The sequence below is a fragment of the Schistocerca nitens genome, chromosome 2, assembly GCF_023898315.1.
Source record: "Schistocerca nitens isolate TAMUIC-IGC-003100 chromosome 2, iqSchNite1.1, whole genome shotgun sequence".
NCBI lineage: Eukaryota > Metazoa > Arthropoda > Insecta > Orthoptera > Acrididae > Schistocerca > Schistocerca nitens.
In genome coordinates, this window is record NC_064615.1 from 315,727,605 (window position 1) to 315,748,128 (window position 20,524).

Consider the following 20,524-nt stretch of genomic DNA (forward strand, 5'->3'; position numbering starts at 1 on the left):
TTTTGGCACAAATTGTCATTTTTATCTGCCTCATTTACATAAATAAAACTACAGAATATAATTCACGAAGTAACAACATCAAACGGCTATTAGGCCTCTTAGCATAAAGTTTTAAGTTAGGAAATAGTTTCACATTTGATTCACATGCTCCATTTTCTCAAGCATGAGATCGAAAACTTGCATGAAATTTTCACACAATTTTGGAATCGTCATATTATTCCAAATAATTTGTTTAATGTCCCCGTTTCTTCTCCTTCCCCGTTCTAACAAACAATCTTGTCATCACTAATTCTGTAACTATTCCTCCCACTGTCAAAGCTTATTCTCCAGTTAACTAACCCTGTCAGAATCACCAGTTTAGTTATCCCGCGTTTATTCTCCGGTTAGGCGTTATTACGTGTTCATACAACGTGTTTTCCGCGCTATTTCTTGAACAGAATCAAGCGACTGCTAACTGGGGACTGTACAGCTGGCCCTTGGTAGTGTAGCGATCTGGCAAAAAATTTCTCTCAACATTTTATTTTCTTGGATACACTGATAAGATAATATGTAATCTTTCATACCTTTTATTCCTGTTAGTCGTTTACTTCCACTCTCGTAGCATGAATCTATGGATTTCCTTAATAATTATAACAACGCTTATCATTCACATACCCAATCAACAACATAAAAACGCAGTGATTCCCGTTCATCCATCCGGGTTTATTGGGCCCAGCTCGTACAGCACCGTCCCTTCTGTCTGCGGGAAAGCTTTTTATTTCTAGATGCGACGGGGATTCCCCTGGCAGAGACATCATGTACACTATGCACGCTTTCAAAAATCAATGTACGATTTGTTCAGATATCAACTTAGAATGTGTTAACAAATGTTAAAAAGCCAGCAGGGGTGCCTTTCAAAATCACATGAACAATCGATAGACCAACGTGCGCTGGATGCTAGACGCCTTGTGAAACAAAGTTTTTTTCTTTAAGAATACGAATTTGGCGCCCGGGTTCCCTCCCCCCCCCCCCACCCTCTCACCTCTTCCCCCTAGATCCGGGCCTGGGTACTTCCAGCTTGGATATCTTTAGAGTGGAAGATGTGGAATGTTTCCACAGTTAGCTTCGCCGTTTGCCCTCGAGCTGTCGGAATGCTGTCGAATGGAATCATCCCATTGCACGATAATGCCCACCCCCACCCTGCCAATCCAACGAAGGCTACGCTTCAGCGATTTGGTTGGGACTCTACCACATCCTCCGTACAGCCCTGCCCTCCAATGAATTCTCGCTTGAGACCACTGACGTCACAATTGGCGGTGATATGGGGTCAGTGGAGTGCACACTATATGGCGTCTGGCTAGGAGCTGTCATTAAGTAAGCGATTTGTAACAGTTCATTGTGTCACTGTGGTGCCAATTGCTGCTGCAGATGCAGTACGATGCACCAGAGCCATAGACCCATGCCGAACGCGATGGCCTTCCCCCTCGATAGTGCAACATGGCCGTCCGGAGCCCGGTCTTTTTGCGACCGTACATTCTCTTGACAACAGCTATAGCCAGCAACCATGCAGAGTGGCTACATTCCTAAGAAACCTTTCTGTGGTGTTGCAGAAGGAACTTCCAGCTTCTCGTAGCCCTATTATGGCACGACCCCATTCAAACTCAGTGAGATGTTGATAATGGGGTCTTTGGCACCTTAAAAGCATTATTGACCACCATCAACTAACCACCTCCAATCTCAAAGGTAACTAACGCTCAAGGCCGCTACAGCGTGTATTTAAAACAAACCTGATCTGCATCCTCATGGTGGCACTACTAGCGCCACTCTTATGCGATGAGATTGACGCGAAATTTGAACCTGCGTCATCTCTCAGATGCAGAAAAATACCAGTATAGTCTTAGTCTGGTTGCTTTTTTAATAAGGAAGCATATTTTTGCATGATGTACACTATTGATACTTTTCAATACATATTCACCTGCATTTACGATTTGAACTATCTGAAGATGATTGTTACACACAATCGAAACTAGTGATCATGTTTTAACGGTTTAATATAAATTAACAGTCTAGGCAGTGAAAGGTTTTTGTATAATTTTTTAAAATTTGAGTAGTTTGTGTATATTTGCTTCGAAATTTTCATTGGAGTGGGAGGATGACTCTAGTACACTGATTTCTTCTGAAATGTATTGTTCATAGTACCTATTAATAATGCGTGGACACATTTGTGTAACTACTGTTGGATTTTTAGCATTTGCAAGGGTGGATGCTTCAGTCACTAAGCCTACAGACCATATTCACTGGCAAGAACCAAAATCATTCAAAGCAGAAATACACACTCATTCTGCGACAAGACGTCTTGTTATTTATTGAATACAATTCGGTCCAAAGCTGCTAACATGGAGCTGTCCATTAAATGCGAGAAAGTACGAGAAACGGATGTGGAGAAAGATAAAGTAGGATCCACGCAGTATACTTACAACACAATTCAGTCGAGCAGTTCAGGAAGCAGGAAGAAATGTATTTTAATCCACAGAACACCATGCAGTGAAACCAGAGTCTGTCTTTTATGAAACAAGAACGAATAGGGAATTGTTTACTCCATCCAATGTAACGGATGCGAGCGAACAACGAGCAGAATACTAGCAACATATTTAAACGAGATTATGAAGGGTTGATAAACACGCAGCGCTCCGAGTGGCATCGCAGCGAACCAAAGTCGTCTTACTGGAAGTGCCTATATGAGTTTCAGTCCTTCGTTCAGTCCATCAGCTCATTCGGAAGATGGCCGAAACAGCTGTAGAGAAATGAAGTTTCTGCGGCTACGCACCCGAAATGTAATGGATCTTCTTTCGTGTTATCCAAATGTGTTCCGTACTCTCTGGAGGCTTACAGTATCCCGAGAACAATAAAGATTTTGACAACTCGTGATAATAACTCCAGAAAGTAATTTTTATTTTTGTGAAACAATTTTTCTTGTTTGATATTGAAAACAAATTTCATATTTGAAACTTAATACAGTTAAACCTGCACCACAACAACCACACTCAGACGTGCTTAGAATCGGAGACAGAATATTTTATTCATTTAGATAAAATTTCTCTTGGGTGTAGAACCGAAACTGTCGACGTTTTCGTGATGAACGAATAGAAACAGCTAATTTGGATCCTGACGTGAATAAATCAAACGCAGAGCATTTCTCCAGAAATTTTCAATTTAATTACAGATGACTTCACATCCAGAGCATTGCGGGCGCTCTATTTCTGCCTTTTGTGTTTAAAAGAGAATGCCATATCTGCTGTGAAGGGATTCGGCGAAAGTGTCACGCGATAGGAAGGCGAGGGAAATTTCGGCGCCTGAGCGGCTGTGCAGTGAAGAAAATCGTTTGTCGCCGCTGACTAATAGGAGATCAATCACAGTCCAGAAAATATTCTCATTACTGCTTTGATCGGATTGTGGACACAAGAAGAATAATACGAGACAGCAAAGCTTCCATTGTTTAAAGACAAGAGCCCTGTGTGCGCAAGCTGACAGCCATTTGGCGCCCGAACGCCTCGAAGTGACCTACGTATCTCATCTCGCTTGTCTCTCCTGCTGCTCTCACATTTCACAGTAAGAAATCAGACCCTCGTAGAACTTAAGTTACTCGTTTATTGTTATAACTTCCCACTGATATCTCGCAGATCTGCTTTTTACGAAGTGTGAGGTAGAGTTGCACTAAAGACAAAAAAGTTTTTATATTCTTTTACTTTTTATTTATTAATTTTTTTACAAGTATCCCACTCGATTCTGTTTGATACACCAGATATTGTATTAAATTCTGTTGCCATTTATGCAGCGAAGCCGTTCGTGACAACAAATTAATTGGTTGGCTGACAGGTGCTTCTAGTACTGCACAGCAACTCTTTCTGAGCCTGTACTATAATGTACGAAACATTGGCAGATAATTGTCTCATGAAATGGATTCACAAATCGTGACTTAACGAAATAGTAGTCTGATGACGCTGTAAGTCAGAAGAACGCAGAAATTTACTGTCTGCAGCAGGTAATATTAGAGGCCACAGTTCGGAAGTGCAACAGCATCAATAGCGTCCTACTTAAGAAGAAATAATTTTATGAGGCAATTCCATACATAGACACAAAGTATTCATTGCACGGCGGCGGCCTGTAAGGATAATTTCTTGTTTACATTCTCGAATATCATATAGACGATTGATTCAAGACATTGTTTATATTAACAACAGCCTCACAATACACATACTCTGTTATGGAGAACCGGTCACAATTTGTAAAGTAGTTAACATTAGTAAATATCAGAATTGGGGAAAAAATGGCACCCTCCGTAAACAGTTTAACTTTTCTCCATCACAGAAAGCGGCAAGGAATTTTTGCGAAGCAAAGCAGGTAGTGAAAACAGTTTTTAAAACAAATTGAAATTATTTCTGCTTTTTACTTATACGAGTGCAGAAAAACACTAAAACACAGTATAACCTGAAATTACAGTCTAACATTAATGACAGAGAGAGTTTCACGTGTTTTGAGTGCAACGTTCAGCAGTCAGAACGCAGGGACATTCGCTGCAATCAAGTCTTCCATACCACAGGGTTCGCTCAGGTTACTGCAAACCAACAAGTGTTCAGAGTTCTGCCTTGCCCCCGTTCACAAAGATCATCATCACTGATATTTTCCTTCTCCGAAGCAGTCTTGTACCTTGTCGCACCTGTTCTCAATCCACTGAGGGTCATTTAAGTTTCGTGTTGGAGATGGCAGCCTGATGGTAGCTTCTCTTCTGCTGTCCGTAATCCTTCAGGGAACGTTGTTCCCCGTAGCTCAATTCGGCGTGTTTCTGTTGACGTTCGAATTTGTGCTGTTGTAAGGAGGAATCTTTTTCTGGATTTGTCTTGATGGATCAGCATGAGCTCCAAACAATGGATGCGTTGGGTCTGTTTCCCGTTTCTTCTTTTCAGTCTCTGCCGCTACCTGTCTTCTTACACCTGGAGTTGCCACTCGCGAGACTGGAAGGATATTAAAGACTAGAGTTGGTTTTAGGCACCGTGTGACTAAGCGGCCTCTCTCACGAAGTGCCACATCAACTTGATTAGCATGTGAAGAGTTCCTCCAGACTGAAGCGGCTTATCCCGCAGTAGAGGAAAACAGAGAAAGAGCGGATGTGGGAGGGCGCTGGACCGCGCTCCACACGTAGTCTTTGTCAGCTTGTGGACGAGATTGTTCCTGGTTCATACCTTCTGCTTGGTGTCTGTAAAGTGTTGCTCTAAGTCCAGGCATGATCAAATTTTAACCCTACGTATTGGAAGTGAACATAGTGGTTAAAATTGCCTCCTTTCCAGGTGATGTGCAGCTGTCTTCTTGCCTCCTTATTGCTTAGGTCAATGCAAACACTTGAGTTTCATCCGCCTTAGGTATGAAGTAGCTGTTATCGTAGTACATAGTAAGACGTTAGCTTGGGTTCTTCAAATGTCACTCTTTGAGCTGCGACAGCTGTAATATCCAGTGCTGAATGACTGGTAATTGGTATATACGTTATATGGATAATATATATAATACATGATATGGATAATATCGGAGCCCCTATATTTCTCTGGGTATTGACAATTTTTGCTTTCTTCATCGACTCTTTTTATCATTTAGGGCCACAAAAAATTGTCTGTTCTTAAGCAGATACAAGATAAACTGCGTCAATCGGTACTCCTTAGTTGCTGTATACAGCTACTTTGTTAGTTCGTTATGATTCACGGAGTCATAAGCAGCTGTAAGATCAATAAAAGCAATTTCTGTAATATGCTTTCTTTCAGACCCTTCCTCGATGTGTTGGGTTAACTTATGAATCTGTCCAGTATGTCATCTATTTTAGACCTTTATCTCCATATTTTCAAATATATGGCACAGGACTGGTAAACGTCTGAAGATCTTGCCGTTATTCGGTTCTTTGCCTGATTTAAACAACACCACAACTTTTGTCTTGCTCCATAACTTCCGCATTATCATTCTAGCATATTCCAGGGTCCGACGGATAAATACAGAGACTAAGTTCTTTATTCGTTCCTATCTCAAGTCATCTAAGCATGCAGCTCTGTTACTTATCATCAGATGAATAGCAGTTCTCTGTTGTTTATCTGTGGATGAAGTGCTAAGATGATCATTCTCCTTTTCACACCGTTCAAGTTTCGTTACTTTTGATCTTCTCGAGCTTTTGTCATTCAACAGCAGTTGGTGTGCTATTTGGTCGGGAGTGACCTTATTCGCTCCTGAGGGTGAAAACTGTAGGATCACCGTTGAGAATTCTTAATAATTTCAAGGCTTGTCTACTATCACGTTTCATATCCAAACTTTCGATGACATTACACCATCTTTTCTGTTCGTGATGTTGATATGGCTTGAACAAGTTGTTCTTCTGTCTGTATTATTTCTTCTGAGAATGGATCATTTTCGAACATCTTAAAGAGCACTTCGAGTCTTCGGCAAGTTCATGCAAATACATTTTTCTATAGCCTCTTGGGATGTGTTTACGATAGATACTCTTTACTAGCACCACAGAATTTACACAATTTTCTGGATCAGGCCTGAATCTTTATGACTTCTTCATGCTATCAGAAAAATGATCCTACCGAGCTTCCTAGTTGTCAGCCTCTTCGTTCCGCAGATGAATATCTGAGTAAATAACACCTCTACATGGTTTGATTATTGAAAATCAAGATTAAAGTAAAACACCAATTCTGTAAGTGGTCGGCTTGTGACAATTGTTCGCCGGCCGCGGTGGTCTAGCGGTTCTAGGCGCTCAGTCCGGAACCGCACGACTGCTACGGTCGCAGGTTCAAATCCTGCCTCGGGCATGGATGTGTGTGATGTCCTTAGGTTAGTTAGGTTTAAGTAGTTCTAAGTTCTAGGGGACTGATGACCACAGATGTTAAGTCCCATAGTGCTCAGAGCCATTTGAACCTATTTTTGTGACAATTGTTCCACGGAGAAAATGAATGGTACTTGTAAGACTACTGGCGTATTCCATATCATGCCGAGCTTTAGCAAGTGTGATCCACCAAACATCCAAACAGATAAACTAAACAAAGATTTGATTGTTAAATTATTGCGAATAACCACTACAGTATGAATTTAAGCAAGAAATACAGTGCAGGGAATTGAAGTAATCAGAAAGTTACTGATGTAGCTTTCTGATGTACAGTCGAGTTGTTGATTCAATTTTATGCACGAATATTTGAACGATTGACGCGGACGTAACTCGGCTGTACGTGCAAGGCACACCATTCGTTGATCGTGCCGAGTAAACCTGAGAGATCAGAACAGGGAAGGACACTGAAATAATAGAAAATCCTTTTGCTGGTGGAAAGAGTGTAGCGAATCTTTTCGTGACTTTCCGGGAATCATTTGAATGATGATTTAGTAAACTGGTGGCTGTCTCTCATTATGGAATTTTATTGGACTGCTTATAAAATGCACAGAAGGAGAAGCGACCTAAATTACAGTGCAAAAGTGTGCCTGCTCAGATACTGGTCTTTGATATAACAGAATAGCACATCCAGGAGCTCTAAATAGTTCTCCATCAGTCCAACGCAACATCTTCAGTAGTACTAGTCGTGCAAGGTGTAAAGGAGGGCTTACGAAAAGTCTGGAAGGTACGAATAAAGTTCTGTCAGGTGGAAGCTGTGAAACAGATCTTTGGTTGTGTCCAGCTAGCTTATTTGATAAAAATCAGAGGCAAGATTATTGTGAGAGACCATGACTGTCGATAAAGTCAGGAAATTTCACAGCATTGCATTGTTCTGGTCGTTTCATCTTCGAAATTTCACTCCATTTCTCACTTACAGGTGAACCACATGGTGTTTGTGCCTTCTACTGCTGGATTTGATGTAGGTGAAACAAATTACGAAGACCAAAACAATACAAACCATGATACGATGGGACATGGCTAGAATTCAAAGACACTTTAATAAATCGAAATAGGAGTTCTGTGAATAACAGTAATGAAATGTGAAATAAGTTGTTCTGTGAATATTACTCTCCATTGCTTCATGTGCCTCATTACTGAATTGACTAACCTTTTCTCTAGAATTTAACGATAAGCCTGAACTATAAACGCTTGGAAATAAAACCAAAATCTTATTTATGAATTATTTGTCACTTCTTGATAGAAGTATTCCATAATAAATGCCAAATAACGAATAAACTGTCTTTGTTCGTCTGATTTTTGGTTATTTCAAATTAGTTTTTGGCTTATTGAATCATCTTCAAGAAACAACTGATCAGCGTCCACATGGGACGCTAGTTCTTACATAACCAAACATTATAAGTAAAGAAGCAATTCACTTGTACAGAATGTTGTCAGCCAAACTTGTTTATTTAACATTGTAAATTAGACTTTATGCAATGGATAATATTAGATGCAACAAAAATTAAACTACACAATATTATAGTGTAATAGGTTATGTGGATATAATGCTTAAGTTCACGAGCTCATGACGTTGGCTTAGAAACTGTATAACTAAGTACTCTTCATTTATGTTGGCCACCAAACATATTTTTTAACACTATGAATTAAACTTTATGTAACAGACAATATTAAACACAGTAAATAATAAAATACACAATATTACAGTGCCAAATGTTATATAGTTAAGATGGTATAGTTTTTGAGAGGTTATGAGCATCATAACCATATAACTTGTAATACTGCAATATTGTGTATTTTATTAGTTACTGTGTTTAATATTGTCTGTTATGTAAAGTTTAATTCACGATATTAAAAAATATGTTGGATACACAAGATAAATGAGTGCTCAGTTCGACAGTTTCTCAACTTATCTCAAGACCTCATAAACTTTAGCTTTATAACCATATAACCTGTACTACTGTAATGTTGTGTAGTTTAATTATTTATCGCATTTAATATTGTTCATGGTGCAAAGTGTAATTTACAACGTCCAAAACCAAGTTTAGTGCACAACATTCTGTGCAAGTGTATTTTATCTTTACTTATAATGTTTGGTTATGTAAGACCTGGTGTCCCATGTGGATACTAGTCAGTTGTTCAAGTTAATTTGAAATAAACAAAAATCAGTAGAACAAAAACAGTTTGCTTGTTATTCAACCTTAAATTAAAAAAGTAAAATCGTTATCAATACATCTGATAAGGAACAATTATCATCATCCCTACACCAGTCAAACATCACAAGCTTCTGCTCTACATATCCAAGTTGGCCTTGGCTGTTTGCTGTCATCAACCCATCGTCCATTAAACCGTTCTTCAGGAAGTTTTCTATTTTGAGGAATCGGAAAATAAACATTTCTATCTATTATTACTTATTTTTTCCGATGCAAGCTAACTGCAATTTAAGAGTGTTTTACACCAGACGCATTTCGCTTTTATTTCCAAAGCTTCATCAGTTGTCAGTGATGTTTATTCCTCTTTTTTACATGTTCTGAAGTCGGCAGATTATATCCTCACTGTTAGCGGAGGCTGAAATCGGAGGGAACGTGGTTGCCCTTTCACCCTTAACGATTTTCCGGCTTTTAGGATACCGCTTTTTCTTTCGCTGCATTCGCATTTTTTACACTTCCCCTCTCTCTTATAAAACTGCACAAAAGTTAGCTTCATAGAAATGTTAATACTCAATCTTTCTGACAGAATACGCAGAGATTTATCTTAACTTATTCCCAAGGTGTTGTAGAGGCCTCAGAAAGCTGTCTACAATCTTGCAGAATTAGACTCCAAACTTTCTGAACATGTCATGATGGTATGGCAGCTGACGACCGACCAGAACGGTCGTCATTATCAGCCGACGTTGCTCCGTTTTTGAACCTCTTATACCAGTCCTAGGTTTCTGTCTGACCTAATATGCTGTCTCCAAACGCTTTCTTCAACTTTTGATGCGTTACTGCAGCAGTTTTCCTAACTCAGAACAAAACTATTTGTAGAAACGCTCCACTTTTAAGTAAGTCTTCGCAAAGCCACAAATTTACGGAAACACGATGTTAGAAAGTGCTTACCAACAACTAACCAAATCACTAATCTCAGCCACAGTGGAGAGTCTTTACGAAAAAATACACTGAAGTTTATGTCTCATTAAAGAATAATCTTATTTAATGAAAAGGACATAAGATCCGATGCATTTCCACAGAAAGAACACAAGATACAGAATTTAATTTACTAAAATGTTTTTATTTTCTCTGCTATCAGTTACTTTCAGTTTATTCTATTTTTAATGTAAAGTATTATGACGTGACTCAAGCATGTTTTGTTCATCGTTGGGCTTATTTACGTACACACTTGCTACATACGATTGCAAAGTTTATTTAATTACTCTAAAACTAAGTAAGACAAAAAAATTCTTGCTAACCATAGCCATTTCTCATATCTGTAATTTCTCGTTTAACGAGAGGATTTTGTGGAAATTCTTCCTTATCAAGTGAATTCGGCATGATATTTCTGTACCACTCAGAAAGTACTTGATGGTCACAGAATTGCCAAACATATTCTGCATTGTTGCTAATATTCAGTTATAATACCAGCAGGGAGAATATACTTCGCCAACCAATGTGTTCCTTGAGCTATCTGTGTAGTAGTTTTTTAAGGGCATCCTTTCCTGAGTGATTTTTCGTTATGGTGCTTTGCCTGTTGGAAGCAGATGTTGCACGAAGGTTAGATGGTCACAGTTCACCACATACGGCAGTTATTGAGACTCAACGAATGTGAAAAATCATTCATGCCAGAAAATTCTTAAGTGACCTGTCGCCATATAGCACTCGCATCACACCTGACACCAATATTTTGAGCTGCCTGCACTACCTGTACCCCTCTATTAAACCTAAAGTAAACAACATGTCGAAAATGTTGGACCTTTTCTCCGTTGGGACTCTATTTTATAATGCTTAAACAACCTTCACACGAGTCCAGTATGTACAGATCAATATGTAACTGCAAGACAAATAGTAGAACTCCAACTAAGAAAATGAACAATGGAGAAATACAGCCATAGCTACCTACATGTATTGTGTAACTGCGCAGTGTTTTTAGTCGATTTATCAAAACTATTTCGCACAGAAAATCTAACTACAATAAGAAATAAATTTACGCTTATCGTTGTGAGAGCAGAAAAGTGCCCAAGATGCACAGTGTCATGATCATCTGATCGGATGACAGTATTTATAAGGTAAAGGTGACTGGTGCCTAATGATTAGTGGCGCCTGCAGGGAGACGAAACTCTCGAGCATGATCTTGATGTAGCCACGAGCTCTTTCTGGAAAGGTTTTGCTGTTACTGATGGGTTATAAAGTATAACAGATTATCTTTGAGGTTCAACGGATCAATACCTTAAGCAGACATCAGAAATGCAGTTTAAACAATAAAAGAAGAAGTAGATTCGAACTTCTGAGTCTGTGTCTACATTGCGCGATGTTTACCACTATATCACAAGCAGATACAGCACTCTGGCAACTTGAGCCGAAACTAACATTTCCTCCAGAAACCTCCTTGTCGTACAGATCGTGAAATGGCCAGACTTACAATTTTGATAAGTGGCAAGTTTTATTGAGTTCGTAAGTGGACGACTCTCAGCAGCGGCGGTTTTGTGTCAAAGACTGTGCGTGCCATTAAAAAGCATGGACGAACCGTCGAGAAAGTCCACACTCGTTCCAAAAATCCAACGCCTGGGTACTGCAGAGACAAATTGGACAGGTGCAATTTATGTGACACCTCACCTACTTTGCAGAATCCTCTATTGTTCTCATACATACTAAAGTTCCTTCTCATTCTGCCTAGTTCAACTGAAGTCTGTAATTGGCACGATAGTCTCACATTCAAGTCACTACCAGAGAGAGAGACAGTACATCTCATATGCTCACGCTACCATAGGGAGACAGCCTCTCCCATATGCTCATCCAGTACCAGAGGGAAAAAAGACCCTCTCGTATTCTCAACCACTACCAGATGGACGCAAAACAGCCTTTCTCTGCTAACACGGTGAGACCGTTTCCCCCATGTGCTCGACCGCTGCGAGAGGTAGACAACCTCTCTCACTTTCTCAGCTGTTACCAGCTCTCTCTAATGCTCATCCGCTACCAGAATAGGAGAAGACAGTCTGTCTCATAGGCTCAGTCTTACCAGAGGGACACAGATACCCCACAATGCTCAGTTGCCACCAGCCAAAGACGGTGTCCTACCACAGTGGCAGATGTAACGCACTGCTATCACATCATAGGACTCTTGAGAGAAACTTATCTGCAGGACACTCAAAGCCCTAAATCCACATCTGACATATCTGCAAACCCTATCGTCTCCGTTCACGCGCATTCGGGAGGACGACGTTTCACTCCCGCGTCCAGCCAACCTGATTTAGGTTTTCCATGATTTCCCTAAATCGCTTCAGGCAAATGCCGGGATGTGTCCTTTGAAAGGACACGGCAGACTTCCTTCCCAATTCTTACCTAAACCGATGAGACCAGTGACCTCGCAGTTTGCTCTCCTTCCCCAAATCAACGCAACACAATCTGTTCAGGCAATCTGAGAATACCGAGCCTCCATAGCTGATATTATTTCTTTGATTTTGTAACCATAGAATTTCCTAGCAGCTTAACATGTCTATTCACAATATCTGAATATCTTGTCTAGAAATGTCCCAATCATTGACATGCAATTATATCACAGCCCTAAACGTTTCATTTGTGTCCAACATTAAATATTTTATGAGATATCGAACTAAACATTGCAAACTGTAACGTGTTTTATAAATTTGCCTTGAACCTACCGTAATACATAGTAAATGTAGCAAGAAGAGTGAGACAGGAGATATTGTTTGACCAGAAATTATCCAACTTCTGCTCTTTCACGATGCACTTGTAAAGAACTGCCGCAAAAATGAGTCATTGACATATCCTATAAACGCTATTCACCTTTAGTTTAATTTTTAGGGCGTAATGACAGAACTACCATATAGATTTGATGGTGTTTTTATCAGTTTTATCCCCACAAATGCTTGAAATAAACTCAGACAATGAAACAGTGTTGCCAACTTAACAAGAGATGCGTTCAGATAAATGTAGGCGTCAAGTCAGCTGCATTCTGTCAGAGTTCTGTATCTGAAGGATTCGTATGTAGTGTCTCCTTATTTTAGATGCTGCTGAAGCTCAAGATAATGGACCTGAGGGAATAAGGTCGTCATCTAAATCTGCTATTGTGACGTCCCGTAAAAATAATGTGATGAGATCTGACGAAAATTACTAAATAACATTAATAATAATAATAATAACAATTTTATTAAGTTCAATGGATACTAATAATATATATAATGTAGAAATCAGTATCTCTCTAACCGTGTGTGTTGCAGCCACGTTACTTTTAACAATGGAAGTTGTTCTGCCAGGATGGAATGTTGCTGTTCTGTTGAGGCGTCCTGTAAAAAATGAAGCGATGAGATCTGTGGAGAATTACTGAATAATAATGATAATGTTGTTATGTTCAATGGATATTAATGATAAATACGAGAGGACTCTCTCAGACATGAGTATATGGTATATTAGTAATAACAGTAAAAAAGGTTAACTGCAATTAAGTACACTAGTAATAAATTTTTATCTTTCTTTAATCTACCGTATGATGAACGTCAGTATTACATGAATGACGTGTTCCTAAGTCAGTTCTGTAGCATATATCTTTTTCTACAATTCCACTTATTTTTGAGAATACTAACAGCAATCGAAATACGTGACCCGCTCTAGTAAGGCAAGAAGATGACTACAGAAAGGCGAAAAAATCCCGTCTCGTAAAACAAGGGCTAGGCGACGGACGCTTACAGCGATTTAATATTATCTGTACAGTGGCAATCTTTCTATCATTTATTAATTCATTTAAAGTAAAAAAAAATTTATTTACCCAAAATTATGTATAATGGTTCAAATGGCTCTGAGCACTATGCGACTTAACTTCTGAGGTCATCAGTCGCCTAGAACTTAGAACTAATTAAACCTAACTAACCTAAGGACATCACACACATCCATGCCCGAGGCAGGATTCGAACCTGCGACCGTAGCGGTCGCTCGGTTCCAGACTGTAGCGCCTAGAACCGCACGGCCACTTCGGCCGGCAAATTATGTATAAGATAGACGGTTTCTACATATATAAACATACTCCGCAAGCCACCGGAAGGTACCCTGTACCACTACTAGTCATTTCCTTTCCTGTTCCACTCGCAAACAAAGCGAGGGAAAACGACTGCCTATAAGCCTCTGTAAAAGAGCAAATCGCTCTCATCTTATCGCAGGCAGCTTCAAAAGGCAGTTCCTTAAATTTTCACAGCAGTGTTCCTCGAAAAGAACTTCACATTCCCTCCAGAGATAGCCATCTGAGTTCCCAAAGCATCTCCGCAATACTTTCGTGTTGTTCGAACCTATCGGTAACAAATCTAACAGCCTGCTTCTGAAATGCTTTGATGTCTTCCTTCTGTCTGACTTGGTGGGAATGCCAAACACTCCTGTAGTACTCAAGAGTGGGTCGCATTAGTGTCCTATATGCGGTCTCCTTCACAGATGACCTACATTTCCCAGCAATTCTCCTAATAAACCGAGGTCCCGGATTCGCCTTTCCTGCTACGATCCTCACATGCTGATTACATTTCATATTGCTTTGCAACGTCACGCCTAAACATTTAATCGATGCGACTGGATAAAGCAGCACACTGATAATGCTGTATTCGAACATTACAAAAAAATGGCTCTGAGCACTATGGGACTTACCATCTAAGGTCATCAGTCCCCTAGAACTTAGAACTACTTAAACCTAACTAACCTAAGGACATCACACACATCCACGCCCGAGGCAGGATTCGAACTTGCGACCTTAGCTGTCGCGCGGTTCCATACTGAAGCGCCTAGAACCGCTCGGCCACACCGGCCGGCTCAAACATTACAGATTTGTTTTGTTTTTCCAACTTACCTGCATTAACCTACATTTATCTACGTTTAGAGGTAGCTGTCATTCATCACACCAACTGCAAATTGTGTCTTAGTCACTCTGTTTTTTATGTATACTGGTGGGCCCAGAAAAATGTAGACACTCTTTGGTAGTTAATATCTTTCGAAAAAAGTGACATCGTTCCAATTTCACGCGGTAGATAGGTCATTGTTTTCTGAACAGATCTTGGCCCGCGTTTTCCAGCAGATGACTGTGCAGCAATGAATGAAGTAAGGTTGTTGTTTGAGCAACGCAAGGTCGTATTGCAGTGGTACTGGAAGTACGAAAACATAATTTTTAGAATTCGACATAAATCTGAAGCCGACGTCAGTGATGAATTTAGGGGGTGGCCCGGGGTGGGGTGGTGGGGGGGGGGATAGTCCCCTCCCCCCAGAACCCAGAAATTGGAAATTGTCCCCCGAGAAATTCATATCTATAGTTGTGGTGCAACATAAAAATTATCACCTGGTCTGTTAACTTGTACCGTTGTGACAAAATTTAAACTAACTGCTGTTGCTAAAGAAGTTTGGAGTCAGTTATGGAGAGGTCGTGTTGACATGCAGTTTTTACAAGCAAAATGAATGTGTAGCACAATAGGTGGCGGCTGGATCCCTATAGTTTGGTTTCGTTACTTATCGGTTCGGTTTGGAACACTTAGCGTCGATTGTTCTGTTTTTATTGTTACTATAATTAATATTATTGCCAACGCCAACAAATTAGCAGTTGCTGTATAATAAGTGTGCGATAAAGCTAAGCGTTGCAAGGTGTGTTGGCAACGCCAATTGTGGAATAAGTCAGACTTTCCTCTCTCACGTCTTCCCTCACCGCACCACCAGTCGGCCTAACGTGTAAGCTAATCCCTCAGCTACGCAGCACACCCTCGCTGCGAACCTTATTCTTATCCGCCACTCGTATCTATACTTTATTTGCCCTTAGAATAATCCTGATGTCACAAAACTCGTCCCCGGGTATTACTACGGAATTGGAAGTAGCATCTGACATTATAAAAGATTGTTTTAATTTTTTTATTGCGTAACTGGGAATATTTCAAAGATTTAATAGCCATATAGATTCTTCCTGGTCGATGAGTCCAAAGCTCAAACCAGATATTTGTGTACACTTGACAATGATTTTCGCAGTGTCAATGGGGATACACAATTTTTTCCTAAAGAAGCGGTACATTCCACCATGAGTGGGACGTTTGACAACGCTGCTCTACGAGTTTAATCTAAGTTTTCATTGTTGTATAAAAACTCAATGCATTGTTGAAACTGCTGTAAGGTTGGAACAGTCAGTCGACAGGTTACTATGGAAGTGTGATGTGATTATGTAGTGTACTACGTGCAGTCTTCGTCAGTTTATAACATAAAAAGAAGTGTTAGTGCCGAAATACAATGTCGAAACAACAAACTTTAATGTCTTTCTTTTCTAATAAAAGACAGTGTATTGCAAAAGACAAAGACGAGTGTGAGTCTACTGAAAGAAGTGCTAGTGATTGTGACGATGAATTGCGTAGGTCTACCAAGTCTTCAGTTTCCTTTCCACAGTTTTCAAACGATAAATATGCTATTTCTGGCCTATCCTTAAATTGCAATTCTAAACAAAGTATTGAACGCGAGATTAAGTATCAGCAAAAATGGGAGTGTAAGTACAATTGGTTGTACTTTGATCATGAGCTTGGTGGGGCTTTCTGCAAATCGTGTGAAATGCATTTAGAAAACGGTATCGAAGCTCTACAGATAACAGGAGGAGTTTTCATTTCTGTACCTTTCACTAAATTTAGAAAATCTACCGGAAGCACGGGAAAAATAGAAAAGCACGCCAACTCAGAAAAACATGCAAGAGCCGTTGCACTTGAAAATTGTAGATTACAGGGATTAAACGCTCCAGTTCATACACAGATATTTCAACAAAATGAAAAAGTTTTAAACCGCCAAGCAGTGTCATCGTTAATTCGAAGTCTGTATTTCCTTAGTAAGGAAGAAATACCCCACACAACAAAATATGAACCTCTAATTCGTAAGGTAGTACTAAAAAGCGACATTAATCTTGAAAAGTGGTTAAAATTTCAGAGCGAAAGGTCCATATATCTTAGTAAGTATACTGCGTCAGAATTGTTGACTTGTTTGGGAGAGTCTTTAGGCTTTCAAGATGAAACACTTCTCCATGACAAATATTTTTCATTAATGGCAGACGAATCTACAAATGTTTCCAACCAAAGTGAATTATCTTTAGTAGTTCGATATGTTGCACCGTCTCCATCGTTTGCAGTGAGGGAAAGGTTTTTATGTCTTGTTGAGTTGAAAAGCACTTCAGCGGAATCCATAATTACAGCAATTGATACTGAACTAAAGAAAAGAAAACTTTCTTACGACAGATTATTATCTTGTTCTTTCGACGGTGCTGCTAATTTTAGTGGTTCTATCTCAGGAGTCCGTGTTCGGTTGTCAGAAAGGAAGGGCCATAAGCTGCCACACATTCACTGTAGAGCACATGTTTTGTCAATTGCTGCCACCAACTCTAGGAATAAACATCCCATTATGAAACGCACATTACATGTTGTTAAAGACATTTACAAACTTTTTCATGGTTCTTCCAAACGAGAAAATGTTTTGCATGAAATTCAGTGTGCTTTAGAGCAAACTGTTTTAAAAATACCCGAAGCTGTTGACATCCGATGGTTAAGTACCTATCGCACAGTTCATGCTATTTTCCTAACCTACAAGTCCATTATAATGGCATGTGAACATATACACAAGGACGGCGCGGATCTAACGAGTTTAGCTGCAGGAATCTTGTTAGAAATGATGAATTCCAATTTCATTGTAGGTTTAGTGATTTTAGACGATACGTTAAATGCAGTCTCAAACTTATGTAAAGTTTTGCAGAGACAATCACTTAAAATTTCGCAAATCCCTCTATTTGTTTCTGGAACTCTGGAACATTTAAGACACATCGACTGTCTTTGTGACTGCGATGGACATAGTGCAGAAAATGAAACTCTTAATAAAATTAAAAAACTGCAGGAGGACGCAACAGAAGTTAAAGGTGTGCTATTCACGAACGTAGAGGAGCAGATTCAATCTATGAAAAGCGCTAGGAAATTTGTTAAAAGTATGATTGATGAAATTGAGCAAAAGTTTGATGAGAAGGCAATAAGTGATAGAAGTAAGTGCATATTTTGAAAGTTTTAAAAAATTTCTAGAGTTTAGTGATAATGATTGTAAAGAACTGTGCTTGATTTTGGGACTTACAAACGTCGACGCTGTTATTGCAAACTTGCATTCTTTTAGGTACGTTGTTAGTAATAAATTAGACGACACGTCTTCTGATGTTGCTTCTTTCATTCTGAGAGCCGACATCGGCTACGAAGCACTACGGACGCTCGCTGAATGTGTACTGTGCATTCCCGTTTCGACTTGCAGTGTGGAAACGTCATTTAGTACAATGAACAGCGTGATGACAAAATTAAGGAATAGGATGGGTTAGGAAACGGTCCAAGTTTGTGAGAAGATTTCAACTGAAGGGGACGACGAGACAACAGAAAGCTTTATTGATGACGTCATCAAGAGATATGCTGTAAAAAAGCCTCGACGTATTAGTTTGATGTAAATGTGAGTTTTTTTTGCATGCAATAAAATTATTTTATTATTTAATATAATTAACTTAGGCTTAGCCTAACAGCTTAGTACTTAACCTACATATTATTTAATTATATATTAGTTATTCATGAAAAATTATAAATATCAATAGCGCTGCTACGTCTTTAAAACGCTATCACTTAAATTCTAAGCCTATAACTTTGTCCTCTCAGCCCCCCCCCCCCCGCAAAAGGGAAGGTCTGGCCAACCATAAACATCAACAAGGTCAGCTCATAGCGCTGTTGTGCTACAACATTTTACTAGGCCACCTCAAATATCTGTGAAGCAGTGTGCACTTGAAAGCGGGATAAGCCAATCAAGGATCGAAGGATGGAGACTGCGAGTGGTTTGAAGGCATGCTTTGCAAGGATGAACGATTTCCAGGGATGGTTATCTGGTCTGACGAGGACCAGCTGAAACTCAACGGTACTGTAAACCGCCACATCTGCGTGCACTGGGCTCCTGAAAATCCTCAAGTGGACAAACATGTTAATCCACTGGGTGTGTGTATGGTGTGGCCTGTCATCGTGCAGTTTGACTGGTTCATTCTTCTTTGAAGGTACAGTAACTGGTGAGGTGTATATTCATAAGCTGCAAATACTGATTTTATCTGCCATCCGAGAGGTATTTGGAAATAAAAGATTTTATCTAGAACAAGATGGCGCTCCGCCTCACTACCACAGAGATGTTAGAGCCCACTTGGATGAAAATTTACCTGGACGATGAATAGGTCAAAAAGGAGCTGTTGAGCACTCACCACAATCTGCAGACCTTACAGCTCTTGACTTCAACCTATCGGGGCCTTGAAAAATGAAGTTTATCAACAGAAGCCAGCTACACTGAACGAGCTTCGAGAAACCATGGAGGCGCCCTGCGTGGCTATCACACCCGTAACAATGACAGCCGTAGCTCGCTCAACAGTTCAGCGGCATCGACGTTGTTTGGCTGCTAATGGGGACACTTTGAACACACAAAATAACCTTCCCCCGAGAAAGGATTGTTACGGTATGTCATTTTGGTCCATTAATATTGACCATCAAAGACTGTCTACCTTTTTTCTGGACCTCTATGTATAGAGAATTATAGCGGTCGCACCACACCCCGCGAGACACTCCTGGTGATACCCTTGTCTCTGGTGAATACTCGCCGTCGAGGACAACGTACTGGGCTCTATTATTTAAGAAGTCTTCGAGCCACTCACATATCTGGGGACCTATTCCGCACGCTCGTACCTTCGTTGGTGGTCTGCACTGGAGCACCGAGCACTGTGTCAAACACTTTTCGCAAATCCAGGAATATGGAATCCGCCTGTTGCCCTTCATCCATAGTTTGCAGGGTATCACGTGAGAATAGGGGAAGGGGAATTCCGTACGAGCTGAGCTTTGGATAGAAACTTTTCCATCTCAAGAAAATTTGTTACGTTGGAACTAAGAATATGTTCAAGAAGAATGCAGCAAACCGGTGTTAAAGTTATGATAGCGATAATGGCGACATAGATCATAGGAAGTATTATTATTGATGGAGTCGTTACATACGTCGTAAATGTTTCTATAACGAAATAAATTTGGCAGTGCCAACATTCACAACTAAATAGTCAATAAAAAGAGAAGAAATGCAAAAGACTAAAATTTAATCAAATTCACTCTTAGCGATCAAAAATATGGTTCAAATAGCTCTGAGCACTATGGGACAACTTTTGAGGTCATCAGTCCCCTAGAACTTGGAACTACTTAAACCTAACTAACCTAAGGACATCACACACATCCATGCCCGAGGCAGGATTCGAACCTGCGACCGTAGCGGTCGCGCGGATCCAGACTGTAGCGCCTAGAACCGCACGGCAACAGTGGCTGGCTCTTAGCGATCGTTTTTCTTTTATACGAGGGGGAGTTGGAAAATAAGTTTCCCGTGTCGATTGTTGGCAGGGTTG

The 20,524-nt window shown here is 40.0% G+C and overlaps 1 protein-coding gene across 1 annotated transcript in view; it reads left to right on the forward strand.

Moving 5' to 3' along the window:
* Positions 1-3,526: 3,526 nt before the first annotated feature.
* LOC126235004 (uncharacterized) overlaps positions 3,527-20,524 on the forward strand; it is a 50,034-nt gene continuing 33,036 nt past the window's right edge. The window contains exon 1 of the mRNA XM_049943741.1: positions 3,527-3,588. The gene's annotated coding sequence lies outside the window, so the exon portion shown is untranslated. The remainder of the gene's footprint in view (positions 3,589-20,524) is intronic.